This window comes from Rhinopithecus roxellana, chromosome 9, assembly GCF_007565055.1.
Source record: "Rhinopithecus roxellana isolate Shanxi Qingling chromosome 9, ASM756505v1, whole genome shotgun sequence".
NCBI lineage: Eukaryota > Metazoa > Chordata > Mammalia > Primates > Cercopithecidae > Rhinopithecus > Rhinopithecus roxellana.
The window spans coordinates 114,369,002-114,382,606 of NC_044557.1; the positions used below are offsets into that span (position 1 = coordinate 114,369,002).

Consider the following 13,605-nt stretch of genomic DNA (forward strand, 5'->3'; position numbering starts at 1 on the left):
GGAGACAGGGCCCTGGAAGGGGCTGTCCAGAATCTCTAACTATTCTTGTGCTGTCATCAGACCCTACTTGGTCACAGCTCAGGGACCTGGTCTTCGGTGTTCAGGGACCTAGACCAGTTCTGCCCAAATCCCTGGTGATATTTATGATTTTTCATGCCTACAAAGGGACTGGGGCCACTTTAGGACATGGAGAGATTAGGACACAGGTGCTCAGAGTACCATGTAGGTAACATCTCCCACTGCGGGGGGATTGGGGGAGAACCAGCCTGAGAAGTTGGTTTCTCCTGCCCGCCCTGCCCCCACCTCCCTACACACACCTTTTGGCCTCCAAAAGGCTGCAGGTGGAGTGGGCAGAGGATGGAGGGGTGTTAGGAATTGGGGAGTCAGCTGCTCACAAGGGGCACATAACATCTGAGGATCCCATTTGCGGCCGGGGGGATGGCAGAGATCGCCCCCCCAGTCTGCCTGGCGCTCAGGGAATTGGTGGCAGCTTCTATTTCAGAGTTTATGGTAAGAGGCTGTAGCCGGCACACACAGACAACACACCCCACCCTTTAAGGAAGTGGGGAGGAGAGCAGCAGGGGTGTGGTTAACAACTCAGAGGAGGAGGGGGAATCTAACCTGTCAGCCCTTTTACTCAGCCACAGCCTCCGGAGCCGCTGCACACCTACCTGCCCGGCCGACTTACCTGTACCTGCCAACGTCCCGGCTCACCTGGCGGGGCCAGAGGGAGCAGTCGCCGGAGTCCGCGCCTCCCTGGGTGAGTCCCTCCCGCGAGCCAGGGTTGAGCGCTGTGCCCGGCAGAAGTTGGAGGCTTGACCGAATGGCAGGGGTTGGGGACGACAATTCCGGGATCCTGGGCACCTGAGCTGGGAGTTCCCGGAAAAACAGCTAGACCCAGGAAATCGGAGCCGTGGGTGCTGTGCACACGCCCGGAGCTCGCCAGCCTTCCGCGGGGAAGACGGGTTCTATTTTTGGAGTAAATTTGACACTATAGGGTATTTCTCCCTGTTTGTCCTCTCAACATATTCAGACAGGGGAGGCTGGGGGAGGCTAGGGGTGACAGTGTGAGGGCACAGGCAGGCTGCTGCCTCTAAAGGTCAGGTTAGGGAGCCACGGGGTTTCAGATCCTGCCTCAGACCTCTGCCTGCTCCCGCCCCGCTCCCCGCTCCTCCTGGGCCCTTCTGCAGCCCCTGGGGTCATAGTCTCACCCCCAGCCCACCCCAACTCTCCTGCAGCCACTCCTTGCCCCTGAGAGGTCATCTTCTGAATCAAGCCCTGGCCGGAGGAAAGCTGGGGTGTTCTGGGGGGCAGGGGAGCTCGTGTATGTGTGTGTGTGTGTGTGTGTGTGTATATGTGTGCGTGTAGTCAACACTGGCCACTCTGGTTCCTTGAGAAGCCGCCTCCTGAGTGCCACTCAAGGGTTAAGTTCGGAGCTGCCTCTGCCTGCTGTCAGGCTGAGCGTGGGCACCGCTTTGGGTGGGTGAGCGTGGAGCGGCATATGGGTGATGTTCTGCAAGCCCTGCCACCTGCCCTAAGCCTGGACCACATGACACCAGCATCTCCCTATACCCCAAACTGGGAGCAAAATCCAAGTCTGCTCATTTAAGGGGCCAGTGGGAGGACAAGAGCAGAAAGTTGTGCCTAGAGGTGGCTTTAGCCAAGAGGGACTCGGAAACTGCGCTGTAGCTGGGTCTGAGCCCGCTGGGACTGTGCACCTGGCGTGACCCGGTGGTGGGTGCTGGGAGGCCCCTCCACGTAGGATGCTCTCTGTTTACCCCAAGTGCTGTTACTGACGGCCCTGTCTTTCACAACCACTCTGGTGGAGGGGGAGGAGGACACTGATGAAAAAGTGACTAAAGACAGAAGGGAGGAAGGAAGTAGTCACACTGGAGAGCCCCGGCATTGGCAGGACAGTCTGCAGTCATTCATTCAGGAGGTACTCACTGGCTTCCCGCCTGCGGCCCGGTGCAGGTGCAAGGTGTGGGGACAAGGTGAGTGTGGCATGGCCTCTGCTCACCGGGGCAGTGTGGGATGGGGGTGGTTGAGGGAGGGCTGCCAGGGGAAGTACAGGGTACTATCCAACTGTGCACTAGAGGGCTGTGGGGGGAGCCAATCCGCAATGGCCAGGTGGGCTTCCTGGCAGAAGTGACTCCAAGTTGAGAGCTGAAGGATGACTAGGAATTAGCCAGGCAAGAGAAGAGGGGAAAGAACAGCAAGTGCAGAGACCAGAGGCTAAAAGCAGCAGGAGGCTGGAAGCAGCGGGAGGCATCCAGGAAAATGAAAGTAACTGGGCTTGTTGGGAGCCTAGAGCATGCAGGGGCGAGGGGAAGCTGCAGGGGTGAGTGGAGACCGCTCTACAAGGCTTTGGAAGGCCTGCCAGGCTGCCATGGCAACTTCTGTTGGAGCAACACTTGGGACCTGGAGCCAGGCAGGAGACTTCCCAGCAGAAAGGGGTTGCCAGATTTAGCCAATAAAACCATGGGACACTCAGATTTGAATTTCAGATAAGCACTCAATGGTTTTTTTTTTTTTTCAATACAAATATGTCTCATGAACTATGTGGAACATACTTATACTCAAACATTATTCACTGTTTCTCTGAAATTCACATGTAACTGGGTGTCCTGTATTTGGCAACCCTACTCTAGGAGAAGCTGAGGTTGGTGCAATGCTGGGAAGTAAGGGCTGGAAACTGCCCAGGCACTCTGAGAACAGTCTCAGGTTTATCTTGTAACCATTCCTCCTGGATTTTATTTTTGAGCTCATTCACTGATTGACCCTATTATTTAAAAGACAAAAAAATCAATTCCTTGGTCAGTTTACTCATCTATACCGGTGAAAGGAGTATGGTACCTCAGAAAGGAACAGCATTAAATCCAGACAGATCCGGGTTCAAATCCGTGTAGACTGGTGAGCTTCTCTGACCTTCAGAATCCTCTTTTCTGAAACGAGGGCAGGAATATCTGTGCAGGTGGCTGGGAGGATCCCTGATAATGTATGTAAATTGCCTAGTGAGTACTAAAGGAAACACGGTGCATATTGAATTTTGCAACACCTTCACAGGGGTGAGCAAAACAACAGCCACAGAGTGCTTGGGTTCATTTACTTCCACAAGTGAGCACTTGGAGGTCTCAGGCGAAATACAGGGTAGGGTTTCTGCGTCCAGTGAGAACACCTGGGGTTAGCCCTTGGGTTGGGGGCAGAGTCTACATTATGTTTTTAGCTTTGCTACTCCCTTCCCATAGGACCTGCTTCAAGGGGTGGAGATATAACGCTCTTCTTGAGGGATGGTGGGTGGGCAGAGAGTGACTCAAAGTAGAATTAACTGAAGGGAAATGTGAATGAATTAAAGTAGAGAATCCACATAAAATATTCAGTGCAGACAAATGGGCCATGAAATTTGGCTGTCATGAGTCCCGGTTTTAGGATGAGTTCCTTATTAGAAAAGTAGTGCTAAGAGATAGAGGAAGTGAGGGTGCCTTGTGAACTGGATTTTGACTTTAGTGGGAGCATTTGTAACAATAAATTAGGGTCCTCCTAAAAGGGAACCTAGAGGAAGTTAAGAATTCGTTAAGAGAAAGAGGAAATGGAAAGTGTGTTTCCCTTGCGGGAACGGCTAGGTTAAAAATGGTCCTTCTTTCCAGTGGCTAAATCTCCCCATCCCCCTGTGATCAACATTTTGTCCCCAGGCCCTTGGATTGTTTGCCCAGGTGGTGTTGAGAGAGACCCTATGGCCTGAGATGGATAGAGGTGTTCCACTGATGAAACGTTCAAATGAGCCTGCACTTGGACTTGTGTCTTGAATATTTGCAAGACCAAGGTTATGATCAGTCCTGCATAAAAAGACACGTGTCATTCCCTAAATATGGCTATAGAGCCCATGCAGATTCTCAGGGAAACAGCATTCCACATTGAGTGAACCTTGATTGATGTGAGTGCAGTTTGGGGACCAAGCAGGTCTTTCAGAAGACATAGCCCTTCTCGTAACACTAGCCAAGATGGACCTAATTCATTCTAGACTAGGCAGTGTCCAACTTAGAGAAGATCTTCAAGGAAGGAACCCTTGTGTGCAACCCTTTTTTTTTTTTTTTTTTTTTTTTTTTTTTTTTTTTTTTTGAGATGGAGTCTCACTCTCTTGCCCAGGCTGGAGTGCAGTGGCACGATCTTAGCTCACTGCAACCTCCGCCTCTTGGGTTCAAGTGATTCTCCTGCCTCAGCCTCCCGAGTAGCTGGGACTACAGGCATGCACCACCACGTCCCGCTAATTTTTGTATTTTTAGTAGAGACAGGGTTTCACCGTGTTGGCCAGGAGAGTCTCGATCTCTTGACCTCGTGATCCGCCCGCCTCAGCCTCCCAAAGTGCTGGGATTACAGGCGTGAGCCACTCCGTCTGGCTGTATGCAACCTTTCTAGCATCATGCATCCTTCAGAGACACAAACTCCCACCTGTGTCAGCCTGTCTTCCCATTGCAGCTCTGGCCATGTTTCATCGTGCAGAGGACCCTGGAGAAAGTCCAAGTCCCTTAGCACTTAGCTCTGCATAGTGGTGACAGTAGCTCCATGTGGCCCAAATACTGCTAGGACAAAGGAAACTGATGGTGAGGCTAGGGAGGGGAGGGAGGCTACGCTGGGGCTACCCTGCATGGTAGGTCACTCAGTCTCTAGTTTCCCCTGCCTGGGACCCGTATGTCTCAGGACCACGTGACTCTGGCCTCCCAGGTAGGTGGCCACATCAGGGGATGGAGTAGAGGTGCAGAGCTGCGACGTGCCTGGGGCTGAAAGTGTGGTGATGAAGATAAGTTTTGCTGGCTTGAGGATGAAGAGTTTCTTGTAGAGTACAGGTCAGTTCCAGGGTCAAGGAGAAAGAGCAGGGATAGTGGTGACTCTGCAACACTGATATGCCTTATCTGTCCAAGCAGTCAGATGTTCAAGAGCTCAGGCTCAGAGTCAGTCTGCCTGGGTTCCAGCCCAGGTCTGGGACTCTGTGAGTGGCCTTAGGTAGGTGAGTTAGCCCTAGCTTCCTATCTGCAAGATGGAGACAATAACAGGGCTTTGGGTGAGGGTGGCATGAGATAGTGTACATTAGAGAGATATTCAAAATACAGCTACTAAAGCCTGAGTACAAATCAAACAGAACAGACACCGCCATTACCCTGAGCAGCCTCAGAGAGGCCCCCTTCCATGCCAGGCTTACCCTGTCAGTGCATCTTGGGGAGTCTGGGGGTAGAAGAAACAGGCCTTTGAGGGGCTGTAGCATGGACATTTCCAACGAGGATGGACTATTTTGATATTTCAGCAACCCAGATGCACCCGCTTAATAATAGCGTCTTATGCACCCACTTAATAATAATAGAGTTGAAGTACAATAAAACATTCAGTCCCATAATTAGGCAGATGATACACATCCAATAAGTGTGAGCTGTCCGGTGTCTTTACACGTGTGGCCATATCTGAGCTGGTGGGTCAGCGCCATTTATTTTTCCAGAGGTTATAGGCCCTCTTCTGCGAGGCATCAGGCAGCTTCCCCTGAGCACTGTCTCACAAGCATACATCAGGTATTCAATGATGTTTATTTCTGCCTAGCCCCACTCTCAGTTCACTGTGTTTGGGGAACAGCCAGCCCTAATTAACTCTTTAGACAGCAAAGAGACTGTCTACGAATGCCCATCCAGCACTGAAGTCCAGATGGTCATTTAAAGTGTTCAGAGAGCTGACAGGCAGGAGAAAATGGTGGCTTCACTTTCTAGGCCTCCTAATACTGTGTACAAAGCTGGGAGCTGTGCGAGGGGGTGGCAGAGGGGGAGGGGACAGCTTTTTGAGTCACTCTGCTGTTTCTCAAGGAATAATTATTACTCATAGTGACAGTTTATTAAGAGAGCAGACTTGAGGCTGCATGTTCCAACGCACTTTTCACCTAGATGCAATGGGCAGGTTGGTGTGAATGTGGAGTTTAATTTTCAGGAGACCCTCCAGGTAGGCTATAGGCGGGCTGCAGGACTGGACACTGCTCTGAGTTCGGTGGTCTTCGTGGACTCTTACCTTTTCCCAGTGCTCAGGTGGTTGCTGCTTTTATGAGGCAGCCAGTCAGTGTGGCTAGAACCAAGATCAGCCATGGCCAATACCTGCGGGAGGCCAGCCTTCCCGTTTCCTAGGTTGGCTCTGTTCACTAACATCTTCCCCCTCTCCAGTTCTCTCTCTTCCTTTTATGTTCTGAAATCAACCCACACAGAATCTGGCAAGATCACTCACTAGAGACAGGGGGCTCAAAGAATTCCACCTCGCCTAGGGTTTAGAGCTCGGTACCAGGTTTAATTCGCATCCCCTGCATTTGTCTTCCTTTAAATTCAGCCAATTCTCCCAATAATTGTGGGGGCAGACCCTCTTTTAATGCCCTTTCTTTCTTCAGGGCCTTGCACCTGATTCTGTGAGAACCTGCCCCCCACAAGCCATAGCAGTCCCACTGGTGTATATGGAAGTGATTGACAGCGGTGGTCTACTGGGAATTCTGACCTGAGTTTGGGTTTTGCTTTTCTGGGGGTTCCCTTCTCACCTGGGACAGAATGGCCCCTGTGGTGGTTCTGGCCACTTGGAGCATCATCATTTTCTGCTTTCTTTCTTTCTTTCTTTTTTTTTTTTTTTTTTTTTGAGATGAAGTCTCACTTGGGCGCAGGGGCATGAGCCAAGACTATAGGCACATGCCACCACACCTGGCTTATTTTCTTTCTACAACCTCCACCTGACGGGTTCAAGAGATTCTTCTGCCTCAGCCTCCCGAGTAGCTGAGATTACAGGCACCCACCACCATCCCTGGCTAGTTCTTTTATTTTTAGTAGAAACGTGGTTTCACCATATTGGCCAGGCTGGTCTCAAACTCCTGACCTCAGGTGATCCACTCCCCTCAGCCTCTCAAAGTGCTAGGATTACTGGCATGAGCCACTACACCCCACCCATTTTCTGATTTCTCAATTAATGTACTATGTCCATCCCACTGCTCTGGGAACCTCAAGTGCTTTTCTGTGTTCTCTGGGAGCATTTGCAGTCAAAACCCAACCCCTCTCACCCAGCTTGGGTGTACACAGTCCCCGCCCCCAGGTGCCGCCCCAGGTAGGTTATGAGAGATCTGATACTGCTGCACTTTGCACCTCTGTAGAGGCTCTCAGCAGCATCTGATCACATCCCCTCTGCTGCTTAGGCAGATGTTTGGCACTGGCAGACAGCAGTGCCAACCAAGACAGCTGCAAGTGACTCACAGCAAGCTTGAATCCCAGCCCCCAGCTCATTACAGGCAGAAGCTCAGGCAGTTTTTCAGCCTGGGCAAGAGGCAAGAGAGAGGGCAGGAGGCGTGGGCTTTGGTGTAGATCCTCTCACCTGTTAACTGGGGAACATTGGCTAAATCTCTTTCCTCTTCAAGCCTCCCTTTTCTCATTTGAAGATGAAGAATTAGTACTGCCTCCCTAGTAGGGTCATGGAGAGAAATACTTGACTGTGTGAAAATCCCCCATGAAACATCACAGGCATTGTCCCAGGAAAAGTAATGAATTTGGGATCAGAACGTGTTGGGTTTGACTCTTGACTCTGTCACTCTCTGCCTGTCTGACATCGCCAAGTGATAGAACCTCTCTGAGCCTTACTTTGCTCATTTGTAATTTGTTCCAGGCACTTGCTGAATGTTTCTCCCCATCACCCCCTTTACTCTCAAGGTATAGTTTTTCTTCCCCCAATTTTTTAAATCTCATTTTGAGACAGAATCTCACTCTGTTGCTCAGGCTGGAGTACAGTGGTGCAATCACGCCTCACTGCAATCTTGACCTCTCAGACTCAAGCAATCCTCCAGCCTCAGCCTCTTGAGTAGCTGGGACCACAGGCACACACCACTGCACCTGGCTAATTTTTAAAATTTTTATAGAGACGATGTCTTGCTATGTTGCCCAGGCTGGTGTTGAACACCTGGGCTCAAGCAGTTCTGCTTCGGCCTCCCAGAGTGTTGGGATTACAGGCATGACCACCACTTTTTCCCCAAAATTTGAGGAATTATATCTGTCCTCACAAAGTTTATAGTATGGTAGGGGAGGCAATACATGAAGATAAAGAACTGTACGGTATTTATTTAACTCTAAGTTATTTAAAGGTAAATAATGTTGTGCCATAAAAGAGGCACAAAGTGCTATGAGATTGCAGGATAGAGATTCCTTCTGGCTATGGACTCTGGGATTGCTTCCTGGAGGAGACGGCATTTGGCAAAACTCTGAAAGGATAGACAGGATACACTGTGGGAACTTGAGATGGTGGCTGTAGTCAAAGAAGAGTATAAATAACAGCAGAGAGATGGAGAGGTGTGGTTTGAGTGACTCATTTTGGGTGGAGTCAAGAGTGGCAAAAGGTAATCAGAGATGGGAGTGGAAAGGAAGAAAAGGCTTGGACAGGGAGGCCAAGGTGTTTGAGAGTTATTCTGGAAGTCCCAGGCAGCTGTGGGGCTTTATTCTGAAGGTAGTAGGGAGCTGTTGACCACACTGACTTGGATGGAGGTGCCAGGGTCAGATTCTGGATTGTAGAGTGGATGAGAGTGAAGAGAGCTCAAACTCCCAGGGGGGCAGATAAGAGAGTGTTGTAATGGTTCAGGCCTCACACATCTGAATAAATTGCATAACTCAGATGCTTTGTGGTCCTGTGGAGCATCCAGGCAGCCCCTGGAGGCTTCTTTCTCTGAGTTGAAATTGGTTCTTTGACGAATTTGAGAGATACAGGACTTATGAGAACATCCGTGAGGAACCCACCATTTTTCTTTACCTCTGTCTTCCATATTCTTGATTCTTAGCCCTGCCGCTTCCCCCTGGTCTGCTAGGAGTGTGTTAAATGCCAGCCTGTCCCAACCTCTGTCTGGCAGCCCCTTGAAGTATCAAGTCAGGAATATGCACTTAGATCCACAGGCCCCTTCTCCGTCATGTCTCCAGTGACCACCCCGATGTGATGATTCCCAGGACCCTCCCTCCCTCCCTTAGGCCTCGCTTCTAAGAGTCTGTAAGATATTCCCACTTAAGGAGCTTGTTTTCTTAAATGCTGTATCTCAGAAATTAAACTCCTCCTTTTCTCACGCCAAACCATCTCTTCCTCCTGGCTTCTCTCCTCTTCATGGGGTTGTTCCTCTCCCACACGCTCAGGTCAGAAACTTTCTATTGCCTCCCCTTTTTCCACACCTCCGCTTTTCTCTGCTCGTATCTTGCCCATCACTCAATCCTGCATATTCTTTCTTCATGCCTTTCATTCCTTCCTTCCTGTTTCTGTGGCCCCTACTCCGACCCAAATCATATTACCTAATATTGCTTCATATTTTTACCCAAGAGCTTCGTCCTATCTCTGGTTCCTTTGGAAACTCCCCAATGCCCCCAGGCAAATCCAGCCCCCTTAAATTTACCATTCAGTGCTTCCCGTAATCCAACCTTGATCTGCTCTTCTAACTGAACTTTCCCCATACATTCCAAATGAAGCCCCAGCCAGCCTGGTGTGCTCCCCAGTCTCTGGCAAGCCTCTGCTCAAGTCCTGTGTCCTGTTTGGAATGCCAGCCCCATGCACTTCACCAGTCCTACTTACTCCTTTAAGGCTCAGTTGGTGACCCACCCTTTTGGAGGACATCTGAGCTCCCCATGGCAACTTCTGGGCTTCTTTGCATCCTGGGATCTCCCAGAATCTGTTTCTCAACCTGATGCTACATTCCTCCAGAGCAGGGAGATGCCTTTTATTTTGCTCTTCTTCCTTATACCCTCAAATTCCAAGGATAGAAAATTGCATTTCCCTGGGCCTGTGAAAAGGGATCCCTCCCTCCCTGTACACTCACGCCTGGCTCACAGGGAGTGAGCCAGACAGCGCTTCCTCATTCCCCACAGTGGGTGTCGCAACAGCCAGTTGCAACTAGAATAGGGGCCACATCCCAAGCCTCTTGAATTCTTGCCCTGTGGTTAGCATGCCCTTCTTGCCTGTCCTGAAGGTGGAGATTTCCTACAGCCCAGAGAGAGGGAGTCAGCAATGTAGGGCAGGAATTCCATCATTTCTTTACTAAACCACTCCTAACTCTCTCTAATCTCTGCGAGTCTTACCTTTCCCTTGTCTCTCCTCCTCCTGCTGTTGAGTATAACTAGGTAGGCCAGGCTGAATGAGAGGAGAAAGAAGGGGAGGAGGAAAGAAGTCAGGCATCCTTGGCAGAGGGTACAATGCTCCGGGAAAATGGGAAAGATTTGCAAGGCACAGATTGACAGTTTTTAGTAACTTGGACTTTGACCTCCAGTGTACACAGACGTAGCACCTGCCATGGCTGCTGGACTCTGAGCTTTCTGGCCCTGGGAAGCTCAAGATTTGCAAACACTTGGTCGACAATCACCTCATTTATCTGCATTATCACCAGTGTAGCCTCTGAGCCCTCTCCCCCTCTTTACTTGACCCTGTATAGAAAAATGCTTTCTGGGCCAAGCGTGGTGGCTCACGCCTGTAATCCCAGTGCTTTGGGAGGCCAAGGTGGGCAGATCACTTGAGGTTGGGAGTTTGAGACCAGCCTGACCAACATGGAGAAAACCCGTCTCTACTAAAAATACAAAATGAGCCAGGCGTGGTGGCGCATGCCTGTAATCCCAGCTACCCGGGAAGTTGAGGCAGGAGAATCGCTTGAATCTGGAAGGCAGAGGTTGCAGTGAGCCAAGATCATGCCATTGCACTCCAGCCTGGCTGGGCAAAACAGCAAAACACTGTCTCAAAAAAAAAAAAAAGCAAAGAAAAGAAAAATGCTTTCTGCACCCAACACTGAACACCCAGCCCCAGCCTGTGTTCATGCCCTCGGGGACCCTGGAAGAGGGCACAGGAACAGCCTTGAGCCTAGGAGCCCTGGGCTAGTCACTGCCTCCTTCATATCCCACCACACACTATGGGGTGAGTCCCCTGGGTAAGCCTGTTCAAGCCTCCTGTTTTTTTATTTGTATGTGCAATCAGGGGGTGTCAGACTTTTTAGCAAGTGGAAAGCTTTCTTCAAAGCAGATCTTAGGTAAGTGCCCGATATAAACCAGGGAAAAATATTCCTGTCCAGAGTTGGAGTGAGAAGGCGAGGTACCTACCAGGCCCTTGAATCCCTTCCATGGATCTCCTGGGGTGCAGGTCATCTGGAATTCTTTCTGGGTCTCAGGCTCTTGAGGTGCTCATTGTGTATGTGTCATGGGAGCTGGAGAATGGCTGTAGGTGCAAATGGATTTGGATAAGAACAATCTCAAAGTCGGAAGTCCAGCCTGGGGCATGGCAGGTTTATGTATGTGTGAGTGGCACGAGGGGCTGTAGACTTGAACTCCCTGAAAGATGTGTAATTCTCACTATGGAACAAATGCGTATGTTTATGAAAGAAAGTTCATTGCTATCATCTGACTCTCCAAGGCACCTGTGACCCCAAAAGATTAAGAACATCTCTTGTAAGATACTATCATCCATTCTACAAACCTTTCATAAAAATGACCTCAAACTTGAGCTCCTTTTTAATTCAGACAAACTAGGCCATAAGCCCTGTTGAGGAAAGAACCATATCTGTATGGAGAGTCACTGTTATATCCCAAGGATACAGCCTGGTGCCTGACACACAACTGGCATTGGGTACATACAATGTGTGCCTGACATAAGGCAGCTCTGTTCTCCCAGTAAGGAGGGCTGCTAAAAAAAAAAATTAAAAAGCTGATTTTCATATGTAAACTTTGTAGGATAATGTTGAAAAATTATTTTAGCGATATATTTTCAATCACATGCTAATAACATAATACATTAACTTAAATACTGTTTTTCCCCAGCTCTCCCAGTTTAGGAAACATTGTAACTGTTCACTCCCATCTCTGACATCATTGTCCTCCTTGTCACCAGAGCGCTTTTTGCATCAGCTCTTCATGTTCTGCATTCATCATAGTCCCTATGGTCTAAAGAGAGTTGGCTGTTTCATATTGACGCAAAAGGAGTTTATTTACCTTTCTTTCTTTCTTTATTTTTCATTTTTGAGATGGAGTCTTACTCTGTCACCCAGGCTGGAGTGCAGTGGCACAATCTCAGCTTGCTGCATCCTCTGCCTCCTGGATTCAAGTGATTCTCCTGCCACAGCCCAGCTCCCCCTCCCCTAGTTTATTTTTTAATAACCGCTAATTGATTTTTATTGATGAGTAATATTTTTTGAGATACAATTCACATACCACAAAATTCACCTTTTTAAAACGTGCAGTTCAACAGTTTTTAGTGCATTCACAGAGCTGTGCAACCATCACCGCTTTTTTTTTTTTTTAAGACAGTCTTGTTCTGTTGCCCAGGCTGAAGTGAATGGCATGATATCAGCTCACTGCAACCTCTCCCTCCTGGTTCAAGTGATTCTCCTGCCTCAGTCCTCCCAAGTAGCTGGGATTACAGGTACCTGCCATCATGCCCGGCTAGTTTTTGTATTTTTTAGTAGAGACAGGGTTTCACCATGTTGGCCAGGCTGGTCTTGAACTCCTAGCTCAAGTGATCCACCCGCGTTGGGCTCCTAAAGTGCTAAGATTACAGGCGTGAGCCACCGCGCTTGGCCCTCCGTCACTGCTATCTAATTGCAGAACATTCTCGTCACTCCAAAAAGAAACCCCCGTACCATCAACAGTCACACCCTGTTCTCCACTCCCCCGTACCCTGGCAAGACTATCTACTTTCTATTTTTATGGATCTGCCTTTTCTGGTCATTCCATATAAATGGAATCATACAACACTGTGGCCTTTCGTGACTGGCTGCTTTCACTTAGCACAGTGTTTTGAAACTTCATCCATGTTGTAACATCTATTAGACTTCGTTTCATTTTGATTGATATTTATTGATGAGTAATATTTTGTTGTATGGATAGGCTATATTTTGTTTATGTCTTCATTAGTTAATAAACATTTGGGTTGTTTCCACTTTTTGACCATTGTAAATAATACTGCTATACGCATTTACATACAAGTTTTTTTGTGGACATATGTTTTCATTTCTCTGAGCTATAAACTTAAGAGTGGAGTTGCTGGGTCCTCTGATAACTCTGTTTAACATTTTGAGGAACTGCTGAATGGTTTTTCACAGCAGCTGCCTCATTTTTTATTCCCATCAGCAGTACTTGTTGGTTCTAACACCTCCATGTTCTTGACAACACTTGTTGTTGTCTGTAATTTTGATGTTAGCCATTCCAGTGGGAATTAAGTAGTATCTTACTATGGTTTTTGGTTGCATTTCTCTGATAATTAATGACGGTGAACATCTTTTTATATTCTTATTGGCCATTTGTATGTCTTCTTGGGAAAAAATGTCTGTTCAAATCCTTTATAAAGTATTTATTTTTTATGTCAACAGTATAACGACTCACTACACTGCTTTTTAGACAATGATCTTTTAAAGGTTTGTTTACAATATTTAGCACTTGAAATTTTGAGGTTATGCCCTCAAGAAAAATTGCTGAGGGAGCTAAGCTATGAGGATGCAAAGGCATAAGAATTATACAATGAACTTTGGGGAATCAAGGGGAAGCGTGGGAGGGGGGTGAGGGAAAAAAGACAAATCAGATACAGTATATACTGCTCCAGTGGCATAAGTCCATA

At 48.5% G+C, this 13,605-nt stretch overlaps 1 protein-coding gene across 2 annotated transcripts in view; it reads left to right on the forward strand.

Annotated features, from left to right (window-relative positions):
- Positions 1–556: 556 nt before the first annotated feature.
- Positions 557–13,605, forward strand: part of PTK2B (protein tyrosine kinase 2 beta) — a 136,531-nt gene continuing 123,482 nt past the window's right edge. For both annotated transcript variants that reach the window (XM_010378124.2, XM_010378125.2), the window contains exon 1: positions 557–760. The gene's annotated coding sequence lies outside the window, so the exon portion shown is untranslated. The remainder of the gene's footprint in view (positions 761–13,605) is intronic.